Source organism: Rhinopithecus roxellana, chromosome 3 (genome assembly GCF_007565055.1).
Source record: "Rhinopithecus roxellana isolate Shanxi Qingling chromosome 3, ASM756505v1, whole genome shotgun sequence".
Lineage (NCBI taxonomy): Eukaryota > Metazoa > Chordata > Mammalia > Primates > Cercopithecidae > Rhinopithecus > Rhinopithecus roxellana.
The window spans coordinates 181,861,368-181,877,557 of NC_044551.1; the positions used below are offsets into that span (position 1 = coordinate 181,861,368).

Below are 16,190 nucleotides of genomic sequence, written 5' to 3' on the forward strand. Positions count from 1 at the left end.
CGTGCCCTGGCCCTTAATATTTATGCCTAGTGTTCCATTATTGGAACACTAAGAACATGGGAGTTATTTACATCCTACTGTTGAAGGTCATCACCAAGGTCTGATTGTAAAAAATGCAAAAACTTGCCACCTCAGGCATAAATGGGTTAATACTATGTGTAAATTTAACATTCTAATAAAGCTTTTTTATTATTCAGGAGCTTTGTCCAATCAATTGATCATTTGTTTGTTTTTACTGAAAATAAGTAAATAGTTCATTGTAGCCCCTCAGTGATAAATAAGAGTTTTTCACTATTTGAAGAAATAAAAGGAACTTTCCTGCATTATTTCCCCAAAACTATGGCAGAAGTTGTCTCCCCCGAACTTTCCAGCACTTTACCAGCTATGAACTTGTCTGTGTGCAGAGTCCTGTGTTTCAGTGCTGATGCTGCTGTGACACCTAATGATTAAAATTTAAGATGTTTGAGATTTTTATACTCATGTCTAAGTATACAGACAGAGATTGCTATAAACAATTTATGATTATAAGCTAAAATGAAATACTATAGGCTGGTGCTAGTTGAAACTGTCTATTCACCTTTCCACTTACCTCAGATTCTTCCCATAATCAGAATCTATCTCGAGCCTCCTTTGTAATGGAGTTGTCTCAAACAACGACAATGCATAATGATTTTCCCTGTTCTTCAACCATACAGTATAGATATAAGCTGTAAATATTTGCATTTTGGCAATTTTATATATAACTTTTTAACATTTATCGTAGGTTCAGTGGTACACGTGCAGGTTTGTTATATGGGTAAATTGTATGTCATGGTATTTTGGTGTACAGATTATTGTATCACCCAGGTAATAATTATAGTACCCAGTACCCAGTAGGTAGGTTTTTGATCCTCACTCTCCTTCCACCCTCCACCTCCAAGTAGACTATGGTGTCTGTTGTTCCTTTCTTTGGGTCCATGTGGATTCAAGGTTTAGCTGCCACTTACAACTGAGAATATGCAGTATTTGGTTTTCTGTTCCTATGTTTGTTCACTTACAATAATGGCCACTAGCTCCATCCATGTTGCTGAAAAAAAAAAAAAAAAAAAAGATCTTTTTCTTTTTTATGGCCACATAGTATTCCACGGTGTATATGTACCACACTTTTTTTATCTAGTCTACTACTGATGGACATTTAGGTTGATTCCATATCTTTGCTATTGTAAATAGTGTTGTGATGAACATACATAGGCATGTGTCTTTATGGTAGAACCATTAAATATTCCTTTGGGTATATACCCAATAGTGGGATTGCTGGGTCAAGTGGTAATTCTGTTTTGAGTTCTTTGAAAAATCATTAAACTGCTCGCCACAGTGACTGAACTAAATTACACTCCCAGAAGCAGTGTATAAGCATTATTTTCTCTCTACAACATCAACAGTATCTGTTACTTTTTGACTTTGTAATAAGAACCATTCTGACTGTTATGAGATATTATAGTATATCGTGGTTTCCATTTGCATTTTTCTAATAATTAGTGATGTTGATCATTCTTCCATATGCTTGTTGGGTGCATGTATATCTTCCTTCTAAAATTGTCTGTTCATGTCCTTTGACCACTTTTTAAGGGAGTTGTTGGTTTTTTTGCTTGTTAAGTTCCTTATAGATTCCAGATATTGCATAGTATGCAAATATTTTCTTCTATTCTGTAGCTCGTCTGTTTACTCTGTTGATAGTGTCTTTCACTATGAAGAATCGCTTTCATTTAATTAGGTCCCATTTGTCAAGTTTTCTTTTTCTTGCAATGGTTTTTGGCAGCTTCTTCATGAAATCTTTGCCAGGTCCTATGTCCAGAATGTTATTTCCTAGGTAACCTTGAAGGGTTTTTATAATTTTAGTTTTGAATTCAAGTCTTTAATCCATCTTGAGTTTATTTTTGCATATGGTATAAGGAAGGGTATGTGTCAGTGGGGGCTACTCTACTGGAGCTCTTTGGTGGTCAAGCACAGTCTACCAGCAAAGGAGTTATGATGTGGCCCAATTGGGCATCCGGGGCTGCACCACAAACAAGCTCAGCCAGGCTGGGGCCCTGAGAGAGGCCAGCAGAGTTGGGAATAGCCTGATCTCACAGGCAAGATCACCCTGCTCTGTTCCAGTCTAACAGCTCCCTTAAGGCTAATGTCTCCTAGGGAAGCATGATGAGTCTGAGGAATGAGCGTTCCTGGCCATGCTCCATTGCAGAAATTCCTGTACCAAACCCTCAGGGCTCCACAGAGGCTGGAGTCCTGCCCTTACTACCTCTAAGAAGCTCTCCCTCCCAGCTCAGGTGTCCATGGGAGTGTTGGGGTCTCCGGCTCTCAGGATTCCAGAGATCCATGGTGAGAACATGTCACTGCTTGCCTATTCAACTTACCCTTTCCCCAGGAGTCATTGGGCCTGGAATGAGTCCCTGTGCATGGCATAGTAGCCCTGTGCAGGGTTCCCAGCTTCCTCCCTCTTCAGCCAAGCATCTGTGTCCTCCCTTTATCCACTCTCAATGCCTTCCCTCCAATGATCTTCTTGGAGTATGCCAGTCTTCCTGATGCCCTGCTCCCTCAGTGGCAGATGCTTCTCCTGGCTACATCTAGTTGGCCATCTTTATTCAGTCTTAAAAAGGACGATTTTATATTTAATTTTATTCTCAAATAAGATTCCACACCACCAAACACTGCATAAAATGCTAGGCATATAGTAGGTATTTGTAAACACTTGTCTTTGAATCTAACACTTTTTATCATCTATCTTGGAAGTGGGTAACATGGTAAACACAGAATGTTAAACTTATGTTGAGTGCTTAAATAAAAACATTGGATACTAAATTAATAAAACTAAAATCTTTTTTGTTGTTTGTGTTTTTTTTGTTTGTTTGTTTGGTTTTTGGTTTTGTTTTTCTTTTTTTTTTTTTTTTTTTTTTTGAGATGGAGTCTCACTCTGTCGCCCAGGCTGGAGTACAGTGGCATGATCTCGGCTCACTACAACCTCTGCCTCCTGGGTTCAAGCCATTCTCCTACCTTAGCCTTCCCAGTAGCTGGAATTACAGGCACATGCCACCATGCCAGGCCAATTTTTGTATTTTTTAGTAAAGACAGGATTTCGCCATGTTGGCCAGGCTGGTCTCAAACTCCTGACCTCAAGTGATCTGCCCTTCTCAGCCTCCCAAAGTGCTGGGACTATAAGCATGAGCCACCATGCCCAGCCTAAAATTTTTATTTTTAAATTAATATATCACATCTTATAATTAACAGAATTAAAAACTTGTAAAATAGTGATCATCGAAGTAAGCCAATGGGTTTCTCCAAGACCTGTAACTAACATTAAATATGAATCTTTGTACATTTTAACTATTCAAAGGATTTAAAAAGTGTAATTTCTCATATTTACTTCAAGAACTGCATGAGACAGATATTAGCGTACCCTATGACATGAGAATATACTGAAGCCACACGAATAATAACTGGGCTGTCCAAAATCTCAGCTCCCTACCTGTCTCTCTGGAGACAGAGCTGTGGAAATAGGAATATTCCATCACTCTAAGGAAGGCCATGTCTTCAGTAAAACACAAGCGACACAAAACTATTGGCTGCTAATAAGTTGAAATTAATCTATGGCTTAGACTGTATGATCCCTTAGATAATTTCAATTCTTAAAACCTACACCATTCTTTATCATAAAATATGATTAAAATGAATGTGTGAATAGAAATAGAAAATAGAAAAGCAATTCTACACACTCAAGGTGATAATAATGAAAAATTCAAAAGTAAAATTACAAATTTCTATATTGATAATCTTGTTATTAATTAAACTGGTAAAAGTTTAATGTTAAAGCACATATATGCCTACAAGTATTACTGATGAAAACTGTGAAACGGGTGATGTGTTACAATATAAATATATACTATCCTTCTCATCTGGAATGATTATTGTTCAAAAATAAAACTAACTGAGACAACTATAAAGATAACAAAATGCCTATATTAAGTTTTAACTCTCTCCTTAAATTCTATCATTACTTCATCCTCCTCAATAGATTATCCTATATCTTTTTTTTTTTTTTTTTTTTTTTTTTTTTTTTTTTTTTTTTATTATACTCTAAGTTCTAGGGTACATGTGCATAACGTGCAGGTTTGTTGCATATGTATACTTATGCCATGCTGGTGTGCTGCACCCATCAACTCGCCAGCACCCATCAATTCATCATTTATATCATGTATAACTCCCCAATGCAATCCCTCCCTCCTCCCCCCTCCCCCCTCCCCATGATAGACCCCAGTGTGTGACATTCCCCTTCCCGAGTCCAAGTGATCTCATTGTTCAGTTCCCACCTATGAGTGAGAACATGCGGTGTTTGGTTTTCTCTTCTTGTGATAGTTTGCTAAGAATGATGGTTTCCAGCTGCATCCATGTCCCTACAAAGGACGCAAACTCATCCTTTTTTATGGCTGCATAGTATTCCATGGTGTATATGTGCCACATTTTCTTAATCCAGTCTGTCACAGATGGACATTTGGGTTGATTCCAAGTCTTTGCTATTGTGAATAGTGCCGCAATAAACATACGTGTACATGTGTCTTTGTAGTAGACTAATTTATAATCCTTTGGGTATATACCCAGTAGTGGGATGGCTGGGTCATATGGTACATCTAGTTCTAGATCCTTGAGGAATTGCCATACTGTTTTCCATAATGGTTGAACTAGTTTACAATCCCACCAACAGTGTAAAAGTGTTCCTATTTCTCCACATCCTCTCCAACACCTGTTGTTTCCTGACTTCTTAATGATTGCCATTCTAACTGGTGTGAGATGGTATCTCATTGAACAGACATTTCTCAAAAGAAGATATTCATACAGCCAACAGACACATGAAAAAATGCTCATCATCACTGGCCATCAGATTATCCTATATCTAATCTATTTTCTTTCCACTAGTCCTAAAACAAAGAACTACCACTCTTCTTTTTTTTTTTTTTTTTTTTTTTTTTTTTTTTTGACAGAGTCTCACTCTTTCGCCCAATGTGGAGTGCAGTGGCACGACCTCAGCTCACTGCAACCTCCGCCTCCTGGGTTCAAGCGATTCTCCTGTCTCAGTCTCCCAGGTAGCTGGGACTACAGGTGCATGCCACCACGCCTGACTAATTTTTGTATTTTTAGTAGAGATGGCATTTCACCATGTTGGTCAGGCTGGTCTCGGACTCCTGACCTCAGGTGATCCACCTGCCGCGGCCTCCCAAAGTACTGGGATTACAGGTGTGAGCCACCATGCCCGGCCCCCACTCTTCTTCTCTAAGAAGAGACTTAAGATTGTATTTACTCTCTGTCTCTCTACTTGAACCTTTTCCTACGCCTAAACTTGTCTCCTCATCTACCTACCCTGAGGTCCCATCACTCTCAATTCTTCTTTGACTTTCTGTCTCTCTGCCTCCCTCCCTCTCTCCTACATTCAAGATCTTGAAAGAGTAGCTCATACTTAGCTCCTTCCCTTAGATTACTCACTCACTCTTATTCCACAGTAATCTGTTCAAACTACCATGCCCATGTCTTTCTTTGAAGATTCCTAATGGCCACTTCACCAAAAAATTCTAGAGCTATTTTTCAGTTCTCATTCTTCTAATTCCCTATGTAACCATTCACAATCTTGTCAGTTTATCTTCCAGAACTCCCTTTTCCCATAGGACCATTATTTTCCTAGGTGTCTGATCTAACTCAGGTCCTCTTGCTGCTCCTTCACTAAATGTGAGTTTCCCCGCAGCAGTACCTCGACCCTCCTCTCTACTCTTTATATTTCTCTACCTGCCCCCTTGGTGTTCTTGGTATGTTAATCCAGTCTCATTAAATTAAATATCATCATTATGTAGAAGGCTTCCTGATACATACCTCATCTCTCTCCTCAGCCCAGACCTTCCCTCCAAACTCTAGTCTCTTTCACGGCCTATCACCCTTTCCCTTACACATTGGAGGTGTTCATGGTTCTGGTTAACGGTGCTGCTGTGAAACAGCTTCCTCTCCTTTGCTTCCCACTTACACTTAGGTTTAGAATCCACTCCTCTACTTTATTCCCAAGACAGCCTAATTCAGATCATCACTATTTCAGGGAGGCAGTGCAGCACAGACATTAATAATGTAGGAACTGCACTCAGAATGTCCAGGCTCCATATCTTCAGACGAAAGAGCAGGGGAAGCAGTGATGAGGAACCCACAGGAACAGAAAGAACAATATTCATGGCCAATTTCTTGAAGCTTAGAACAGACCAATGGCAATATGATCAGTAAATTCTTACTAAAATGGGAGATGATAAAAGACACTAAGAAAAGTGTTTTAGTGATTACTGTTCTCATCAATGCAAAGAAAAAAAAAATGGAGAAGAGATGGAAGAGGGGACACCCTATTCGTCTATTGTTTGAGACTCAGAATGAAGACCATTTTTATTGCCTTTTTCATTAGCACTCATGGTATTTGCACTGCACCATAATTTCTCTCCCTAGAACCTAGCCCATACATAACAAGAATTCAAAAATATGTTGAATGAACATTAACAAACAACAACTATTTATTAAGTGCCTATCAAGTAACTAGGCACAGAAAAGCTCAATTCACATACATTAGAAATTATTGAATCCTAGTTAGATTAGGAAAATGAGACTCCAATGGTTTTAATTTTCTTTCCAGTGCCCCACAATTTTAAAAGATTGGGTCAGAAGTAAAACTCAATTCTATCCAACCTGAAAGTTCCTACTCTTTTTCCGTGTCATTCTTCGCCTATACTAAAAAGGTATTTTGAGAAGTCCTCCCAAGACTTGCCCAGGCTCTAATGCTTGCATGAAATTTCTTCATGAAAAGTAAATCTATAAAATCTGTAAAAGTAAAGTTATTGACTGAGGAGAGAGTTAAATTTAAGCTATTTTTATTCATTTCATTTGTACAAAGGAACTGAAAAGGTGTTGTAAAGTCAGTGAGCAAAAAGAGGGTGGGAAAATGGTGAGAAACCGGGAGCATCTAAGATTCCTAACTCAACATACTTTACCACTTTGCTCAAGGCCAGCCCTGAGTTATCATTTCCAAATATCCTAGACATAAGACTTATCTGAAAGAGCCAGCAGTCTTCATTAAATATAGATGAACAGGAAAGAGAAGATGTGAGTATGGAATACCCAAGTTCTACTTGCTCTAGGCAAAAACTTGGAGAAAAACAATGTAAGACCAATTTTTTCGTTTGACCTGTGACATAATTCTCCACGCATGCATTTTGGCTCCTAAGAATTTATGATCAATATGTTGAAATTTATCATTTTAAGTAGCTAAGGTGAATTCTTCAATCATCTCTTTCAACTACAATAATTCATGCAGAAAATAAAACTAAACTAAAGCATAGTGGTTATCTTTGGACTAAAGCCCCATAACGTATTAACTATGCATTTGAGCAAGTAATTTATTCTCTCTATATCTCAGTTTTCTTCTCTGTAAAATATTGGTAATGATAGGACTCTTGTTGTGATCAAATGATTTGTTAAATGTAGTGATAGAAAGTGTCTGGCATATGCTAAGTACTGAAATGTTAATTATCATTATTCCCCCTCTAGAAATTTCCATGAGAGCAGAGATGTTAGTCTTTTTTATATATCGCTATCTGCCTTTGAGCCTATAAAGTGCCTATCATATAGGAGGTATCAACAAACCAGTCAATGAGTGAATTTTAATAAATAAAACATTTTTTGCCTGAGATCTCTAACAATGTAAGCAAAAATGAAGTTGCCTTTGTAATTAGCTAGTCAGCCAAATGCTTCTACTATCACTCTACCAGATTACTAAGTACTGCTTTAAAGTCCTCTGGGGTAACAATTCTCTGTTTTCATAATGAGAAGTGTTGAAGGCACTTTGGGCCCACCTCCTCATTCACCCTCTTGGTGCTTAATATCTCCCATCTGTTCAAGTTGATCGCATCAGTTACAGTCTCTAGGGAAAGAAAACACCATTTTCATTTGGGGTTCTGACTTTTATGAGGGAATGCTGGAGGTACTAAAATAATATTAATTAATGAAGATGAAGCCATCATCATTACTTGCTTATTGATCCCTCTATCCCTAACTGGCCAGGTGTTTGATGGGCATTCGCTTCACGGCTCAAACCCCCACTGTCGGGAAACTCTTACAGTGAATGCAAATGGGACTTTACCTGCCTTTTGGGGTAATGCGGCAAGCAATTAACAAATGTTCATAAAGTACTTGGAAAGAGATAATGGCACTATATAAATGTTATAGATTATTGCATCACAAAGCTTAAAATTATAATCAACTCTAAGATGGATTAATTGGAAAGGTAACAAAAACTTTCTCAAAGAGAGCCTCCTTTCAGAGGAGTATCAAAAGGGGCTGAATTTGCTGTGGCTTATAAATCAATAGCAGACCCTTTACCCACACCCCTCAAGAAATAGGAATAATAAGTAGCTGCATGGTTGTGACTGAAGAGAGGGGAAAATGAATATTGACAAAATATAAATAAAATCACCCCCAATCCAGAATTAAACCAGAGATACCATTTGAGATACCTGGCTTGGAACTGGGTTACAATTTGAGTGTGTCACAAAGACTGTTTTTATGCAAGTCACAGACAGAACAACATAGAAGCCAGTGTGCGCATCAGTGCAGAGCATGCGCACTAGTGCTGACTGCTCCCAAATGTATACCTCCAATCTCAACCACTCATTCCCAGCATCCTTGTAATGCCCAGACCCGCGATGACCTGAAAGCAACCACCAGAGTCCAGAGACAAAGCCAAGCGGCAGGGATCGCTTTATTTCGAGTTTGAACTCGGTTCCCTCCAGCTAGGTATCAGATCCTAGGGAGAGACCTCGAGCTCGGTGTTCAGCCGTCTTTTATAGTCAGACACAAACAAGTTACAGCAAGTTACAGAGTCACTGGGGATTTTTACAGTTGTAGGTTTACAATTGGCTGACATTTAAAGTTAAACATTAGTCAGTTGTTCATTGGTTCCCGCCCTTTGACCAAACCACAAACGGCCAGTTGCCCTGCTAGGGACTTTCCAGATAACCTTGTTGTTTTAGCATTAAGGGGAGTTTCCTGACTTTTCTGACCTCTGATATTCAGTATTTTTCCATTCCTCATCCTGCTTATCATCTCCATTTTGGTAATAATGAGCACCTCAGATTCAGTATGTCCAAAATCAAGCTCCTGATCTTTCCCCTAAAAGACCCCCCAATCCTCTTGTTCTCCGTAAATAGCAACTGTATCCTTCCATTTGCTCCAGCCTACAACCTTGGACTCATTGTTAACCCTTCTGTACATCTTACATCCTTCATCCAAACTGGCAGCAAAACGTGTTGGCTTTATTTTCAAAATGTATCCAAAATCAGACTTCTCACCACCTTTACTGCTACTACTCTGATCCAACCCACCATCTCCTCTTGCCTGGATTATTGAAATAGTGTCCAATTGGTCTCTCTACTTCTTCCTTTCCTCTCTTTTAGTGTATTTGTAGAAAATCAAATCGTGACATTCTAAGGTTCACAATCCTGAAATGGTTTTCCACTTCACTCTGACCGAAACCCAAAGAGTCTTTCTAAGGGCTGATAAGAACCTACATGATCTCACCCTTCATCTCTGAGCCTATCACCTACAATTCCTCCTTCCTCTTCCCACCCTCTGCCCACACTGGCCTCCCTACTGGCCCTAGATGGAATCAGGCATGCATTTGCCTCAGGGCCTTTGCACTTGCTGTTCCTAACTTCCCTAGACTTTCACATTGGCTTGCTGCCTGGCCCCCTTCCCATCTATCCTTACAAGTGGCCAACTCAGGAAGAACTTCCCAAGCTTATCTTTTTCCTCTGTAAAATTGCAGGCCTCACTTCCACCCTGATTGTCCCCTTATCCCTTCTCTGCAATCTTTTTTCTGAGTACTTATCACCATGAGGCATTACTTGTTTATATATTTACTTTATCCCCCCCCTTATTTGAATATACTCTACAAGCGGGCAATCATTTTTGCCAGTTTCTTTTTGTTGTTGTTGTTCACCACTATTTCTCCATACCCTAGACCAGTGTGTGACATATAACAAACACTGAACAAATATTTGTTAATTTTTTTTTTTTTTTTTTTTTTTTTTTTTGCCATTGTACTGGTCCTTGAAATCCCAAGTGCCAGAATTATTGCATTAATCATCTGTGTGAAAGAACCTCACAGCACCATCAAGTAAAGATACTAGAGGCCAGGAGTGGTGGCTCACGCCTGTAATCCCAGCACTTTGGGAGGCCGAGGTGGGCAGATCACGAGGTCAGGAGATCGAGACCATCCTGGCTAACATGGCGAAACTCCACCTCTATGAAAAATACAAAGAATTAGCCAGGTATGGTGGTCGGGGGCTGCAGTCCCAGCTACTCGGGAGGCTGAGGCAGGAGAATGGCATGAACTCAGGAGGTGGAACTTGCAGTGAGCCGAGATGATGCCACTACACTCCAGCCTGGGTGACAGAGCAAGACCCCGTCTCGGAAAAAAAAAAAAAAAAGATACCAGAAATGTGGTCGACCCACTCTCAGACACCTGAATATAAAATTTCTGGGCATGAAGATATTAAAGAGTAAAATTGGAATTTGGTTTTTTTCCATAGTTATTAATATTGAATACTGCCCCTCCAGTCATAAAATGCAAGGCTGGCTTTTACTCGTGAATCAGGCTAGAGGGGAAGAAATCAAACCAAGCTGCACATTTCATACTCTGGCACCATCCCTTGGATATAAGAGACAGTTTTGTTGAACAGCTAAAACAATGTTTTTAATGTGTAAATTCCAAAAGAAAATTAAAACTGGCAGCTACTTGATGTTTAGGAAAGAAAAAAAAACCTCCTGTTCAGCAATCATTAAGATCTAGAGCTGTGGTAATTCCCTCTAATAAAATAATTTATGATTTTCTTGGAGTTGAAAAAAGGATGGTGCACCTGAGCCTCCGATTTATAAAAAATGCATTTCAGGCTCTCTTTTTTTAACTGCATCTTTATTTCAGTTTTACAGTTCCTCTGTCAAAGTAAATAATAATAGCAAGTCCTTTGCAAGAAGACAAAGGCCACAGGAGGAGGAAAGACAGATACGCTAAATTGAAAAGAGAAAGGGGTGAACTTCTGGAATCATCTTGGAGAGCTCTCCAGTGCGACACAGTGGCCTTCCCTGACCACCCAACCTGAAGTGTTCCCCCAGCATCTCCCAATCATTCCATTTTAATTGTTGACAGATAACTTGCCTGTTTCTTCCTATGCATTATCTGTCCTCAACTCTAGGGGTCCCAAAGACAAGGACCTGTCTCTTTGGTTTGCTGGTGTCCTCACAGTGGCGGGAATGACATCCAGCAAAGAGCAGCTGCTGAGTCCAAATTTGCTGAATGAATAAATGCATTTAATATTTGAAGTTTTTTTCTCTTGTACTATACCCAAGTAGGAGGTATGATTTCAGCTCCTGCCAATTAATGAGTTAATCTGAACAGCTAAGAAGATTTGAGAGAAACACATGTTTTTATAAGGACTAAGTTCTCCACCTAAAAATTAGTGCCATATAAAAGAGAGTCCTGTTAAGTATAAGCTCATCCCTGCTGCCCTCCCCAGCTCCCAGTACAATAAATGAAATGTACATTTCTGTTGGCTCCTATTTGCTGGTGACATTTAGTTTTAATTCAAACCAGTCTTCATAAATTCTGGTACTCTGCACAACATCTTAAATGGCTCTATTCTTTATTCAAAATCATCCCTCTCGCTCCCAGAATTGTAGTAAATAGATCTTCTAAAGGGGAAATAAAACTATTTCAACAACAGGCCTATTTCAGCAGTTTTTCAAAAGGTATTTTTTTCATTCCCTTGGTGAGAGTTTTCGTTTTATGCTTGGAAAGTTGTGTTATATATACATGTATTTTAGTCCAAATGGATGTGGCGTTTTTGTGGTTGTTATTGTTGATTTCAGCTTTTCTATTTTCCACTTCAGTATGTTTGCAAAAGCAAAACTTCATATTTCTCTTATTCCTCCATTTGTGAGTCTCCGTTATTGAACCCATGTTGTCTTTTAAAGAAAGAATACTCAAGATACTCTGATTTATATTTTCCCCAAAGGAAAAAAATCGAACTTATAGATCAGAATATTTATAGCACATAATAATCTCAAATAAGCTTTCATTTTTCTACACAACTTTTTAGGAGTGACTTACATGCATAAAACCCTTTTCTAACTTTTTCTTCTTATACACTGTAAAAATCAACCTGGAGTCCTCAGAATTATCATCTAACCAGAGACAATTCCATGCTATCTCTACAACACCAGGAGTGATTACTATAAGTGGGGGTGAAGGGAATACTTCACGAGCAGGGTTCTTTTTCTCCTGTAATCAACAGCTTCAGTACCACCAATCCCTCTCTCCAGCCCAAAGCCCCACAGTAACTCTAAGCCTTCACAGTATTAAAACTTAGGGTTTAAACTGATCCTAAGGAAACAGTCAGAACTATACACAAAATGTGTATACAAAAAGGTTTATCACATTATTCTATTATACTAGCAAAAATATATACAAACATGTACCCATATTAAAGGAAAAATAAAAGAGACTGGAATGAATGAAATAAAACCCTTTAACACGATGATGAATCTGAAAGGAGGAATTAGCAATTTTCCTTGTTTTCCTCTTTTTACTTTGTATTTCTAACTTTGTGCAATCACCTTGTATCACATTAAAAATCAATTTAAAAATATTTAAGAAAAAATTTTAACAACGAAAAACAGTCATCTAATCAAAACTATTTTCTTTTTAAAATGTTGTGTCTGATCAGATTAGAAAGAATAAGGTGTCAGCCTGAGAGATATTGAGAGTTCCTGTATCATGTGGTGAAAAACACATCCCCGAAAGGCCACCTACCAACAAGTCTGTGGATTAAAAAAAAAAAAAAAAGGAGGAGGAAAAAGAGGAAGAATGCTTCTCCAAGGCTGGAGAACTTATCTTTTTATAACCTTCACCCATTGTTTTGTTTTGTTTGTTTTTCCTTTCTTCTTAGAAGTCTATGGAGTATGTGTGATTTCTGACCGATTACGTTAATGGTCAGCATAATCAATGACTATTTTTAAAGACAAATCTTTCTACAGATGAGCATCAACTCAAAGTTTTTTTACAAGCATTAAAACAATCTCAGTCCCAGGCCGGGCACAGTGGCTCACTCACGCCTGTAACCTCAGCATTTTCGAAGGCAGAGGCAGGCGGATCACAAAGTCGGGAGATCGAGACCATCCTGGCCAACATGGTGAAACCCTGTCTCTACTAAAAATCCAAAAATGAGCCAGGCGTGGTGGCGGGCACCTGTAGTCCCAGCTACTCCGGAGTCTGAGGCAGGAGAATCCCTTGAACCCGAGAGGGCGGAGGTTGCAGTGAGCCGAGATCACGCCACTGCACTCCAGCCTGGGTGACAGAGAGAGACTCCGTCTCAAAAAAATAAATAAATAAAAAATAAAAAAATAAAATAAATCTCGGTCCAGATCGGCCCTCCTCGCCTGCCACCAGTGCACCGAGTCCGCGCAGCCAGCCCGATCCACCCAGTCCTCACCGCCTGCCCGCCGGCCAGGGACGCCATCAGGAAGATGCAGATGCTAAAGCTGGATAAGAAGAACGCCATCGACCGCCTGGAGCAGGCCGAAGCCAACAAGCAGCAAGCTGAGGACCACTGCAAGCAGCTGGAGGGGCAGCGGGAAAAGCTGAAGAGGACAGAGGCGAAAAGTATTCTCAATCCATGAAGGAGGCCCAGGAGAAACTGGAGCAGCCGAGAAGGCCACCGATGCTGACGCGGATATGGCCTCCCTTAACCGCCACATTCAACAGGAAGAGGAGGGGCCGGACCGGGCCCAGGAGCGTTGTCTACAGCCCTGCAAAAGCTAGAGGAGACCGAGAAGGCAGCCGATGAGAGTGAGAGAGGAATGAAGGTCATAAAAACCCGGCCATGAAGGGCGAGGAGAAGATGGAGTCGGAGGAGGTGCAGCTGAAAGGAGGACAAGCTCATCGCTGAGGATTCAGACGGCAAATACAAGGAGGTGGCCAGGAAACCGCTGATCCTGGAGGGAGACCTGGAGCGCTCAGAAGAGAGAGCTGAGGTGGCCAAGAGCCGAGCCAGACAGTTGGAGGAGAAACTTCAAACCATGGACCAGACCATCAAGTCCCTGATGGCCTCAGAGGAGGAGTATTCCACCAAAGAAGATAAATATGAAGAGGAGATGAAACTGCTGGAGGAGAAGCTGAAGGAGGCTGAGACCAGAGCAGAGTTTGTGGCAAAGTTGGAGAAAACCACGGATGACCTAGAAGAGACGTTGGCCAGTGCCAAGGAGGAGAACGTGGAGATTCATCAGATCTTGGACCAGACCCTGTTGGAACTCAGCAACCTGTGAGGGCCGGTGTCCTGCCCGCAGCCAAGCTACAGTTGCAGCCCTAACCGAATAAAACTGTCAAAACTGACGTTACCAGCCAAACAACAACTCACCTCATGCTCTTTTTTCCTTATGTTTACTTATTCTTTACTAAAAACATGGATCAATTCTACTACCTAACACATTAACTGCGTTCAGTTTTCTTTTCAATCCTTATCCACAGACATGTCTATCTGATGTAGTTGTAAAGATGTTAAAAGATTTTGCATTTTACTCTCTATTTAATTTTATAGATGAGACTCTTATTTTAAGCAATTGTGTTTTAATTCAAAGAAAAAAGTAATTCTATGAGGTTTTGACTAGAGATAGCTTTCCACCAAAATATAAACCCTAAAAGCAAATACAGCTATAAAAATTAATTACACCAAATTGCTTGAGCAAGGTAAACAGCAAACCCAGGGCCAAGTGTTAAAACTTGAGAGAGTCAATCATCAAGCTATCTAGTAAAAGCCTCCAAAAAATCGATAATCCTCCAGCCTGACTTTTATGATGACATTAGAAATAGCATTTAACTTTTTTATATAAAGAACAATCTCATGGAAAGCTGGTCTATGCTAATCTTTTAAACCTATTACCAACATTTTATGCATCATAATCCTAGCTAAACCAGAATACATACATATATATGTGTGTGTGTGTGTGTGTGTGTGTGTGTATATATATTTAGGTTTGCGCAACAACAGCACTTTCTAAAAGGGTCCCTGCCAGGCAGTAACACTATTGGTTTACTAAAATATTGCCTGGGGACCCAGCCATGCATGACTCATTAACACAGATGGAAGTTTCACATTATATCCCAGGTCCGTGGAACAAATGGAGTGACCCCGTTATTACTTCTTCTCCTTTCATATCTATTTAATGTGGATTGTAAAGAGAATTTGATCTGCTCTGCTTTACTCCACTGCCAGATGCCATTAGATTCATGTTTTTAGTTTGTTTCTCCTTTGAACCCAAGTATCATTTATCCTCATGAGTATACAGGTAGAGAAAAAAATCACACCTTAAGCCATTATCTTAAAAATAGTTCGTGAACAACCTCCTGTTATTTCTTAATAATTTTTTGGTGAAATTACAAGTAAAGAAAATTGGATACTCAGAAAAGTTGTTACATAGCCTATAAATTTGTACCCTGATAATACCAAACATTGCATATTCTCACAAAACAGAGGACAGTTATTTTATAACAGAGTAGTCTATCAATTTTCTTTTTCTAGTATTACTATTTTCTAGTATTACTATTTTCTAGTATTACTATTACTCATTCAAATAATAAAGTCAACTTAAGGCTATATAAACAATTGAGTAAGAGACACTTGTTTCTAAACCTCTAACAACATGATGAAATAAATTACAGCCTATCCAACCAAGAGATTGTATCAAAGCCATTGACTATGATGACATAGGTCTCTATTTATTGTCCAGGATGGATATTTACAACATATGACCAATTAAAAAATAAACAACAGGTCAATATGATATGTAATCCAATTTTGTGCCTCTATGTGTGTGTTAGAATGCAGCACCAAGGAACAAAGAATACACACCAACGCTTATCAGTGGTTAGCTATAGGTGGGAAGACTGCAAGTGACACATTACCTTGTTTTCACCTGTTCATGTTTTCTGTAACCACCAAGACAAGTCCTGCTAAAAAGCTTGGGGAAAATGTTATAAAGAGAGAGGGAGAATGATTGAAAACTTCAGAGACAGGTAAGCCACCTTGTCC

At 39.4% G+C, this 16,190-nt stretch overlaps 1 pseudogene across 1 annotated transcript in view; it reads left to right on the plus strand.

Moving 5' to 3' along the window:
• Positions 1-14,461, plus strand: part of LOC104665507 — a 63,731-nt pseudogene extending 49,270 nt beyond the window's left edge. The window contains exons 2-3 of the transcript XR_004056234.1: positions 11,995-12,040; positions 13,528-14,461. The product of XR_004056234.1 is annotated as a tropomyosin beta chain pseudogene (transcript). The remainder of the gene's footprint in view (positions 1-11,994; positions 12,041-13,527) is intronic.
• The last annotated feature ends 1,729 nt before the right edge of the window (positions 14,462-16,190 follow it).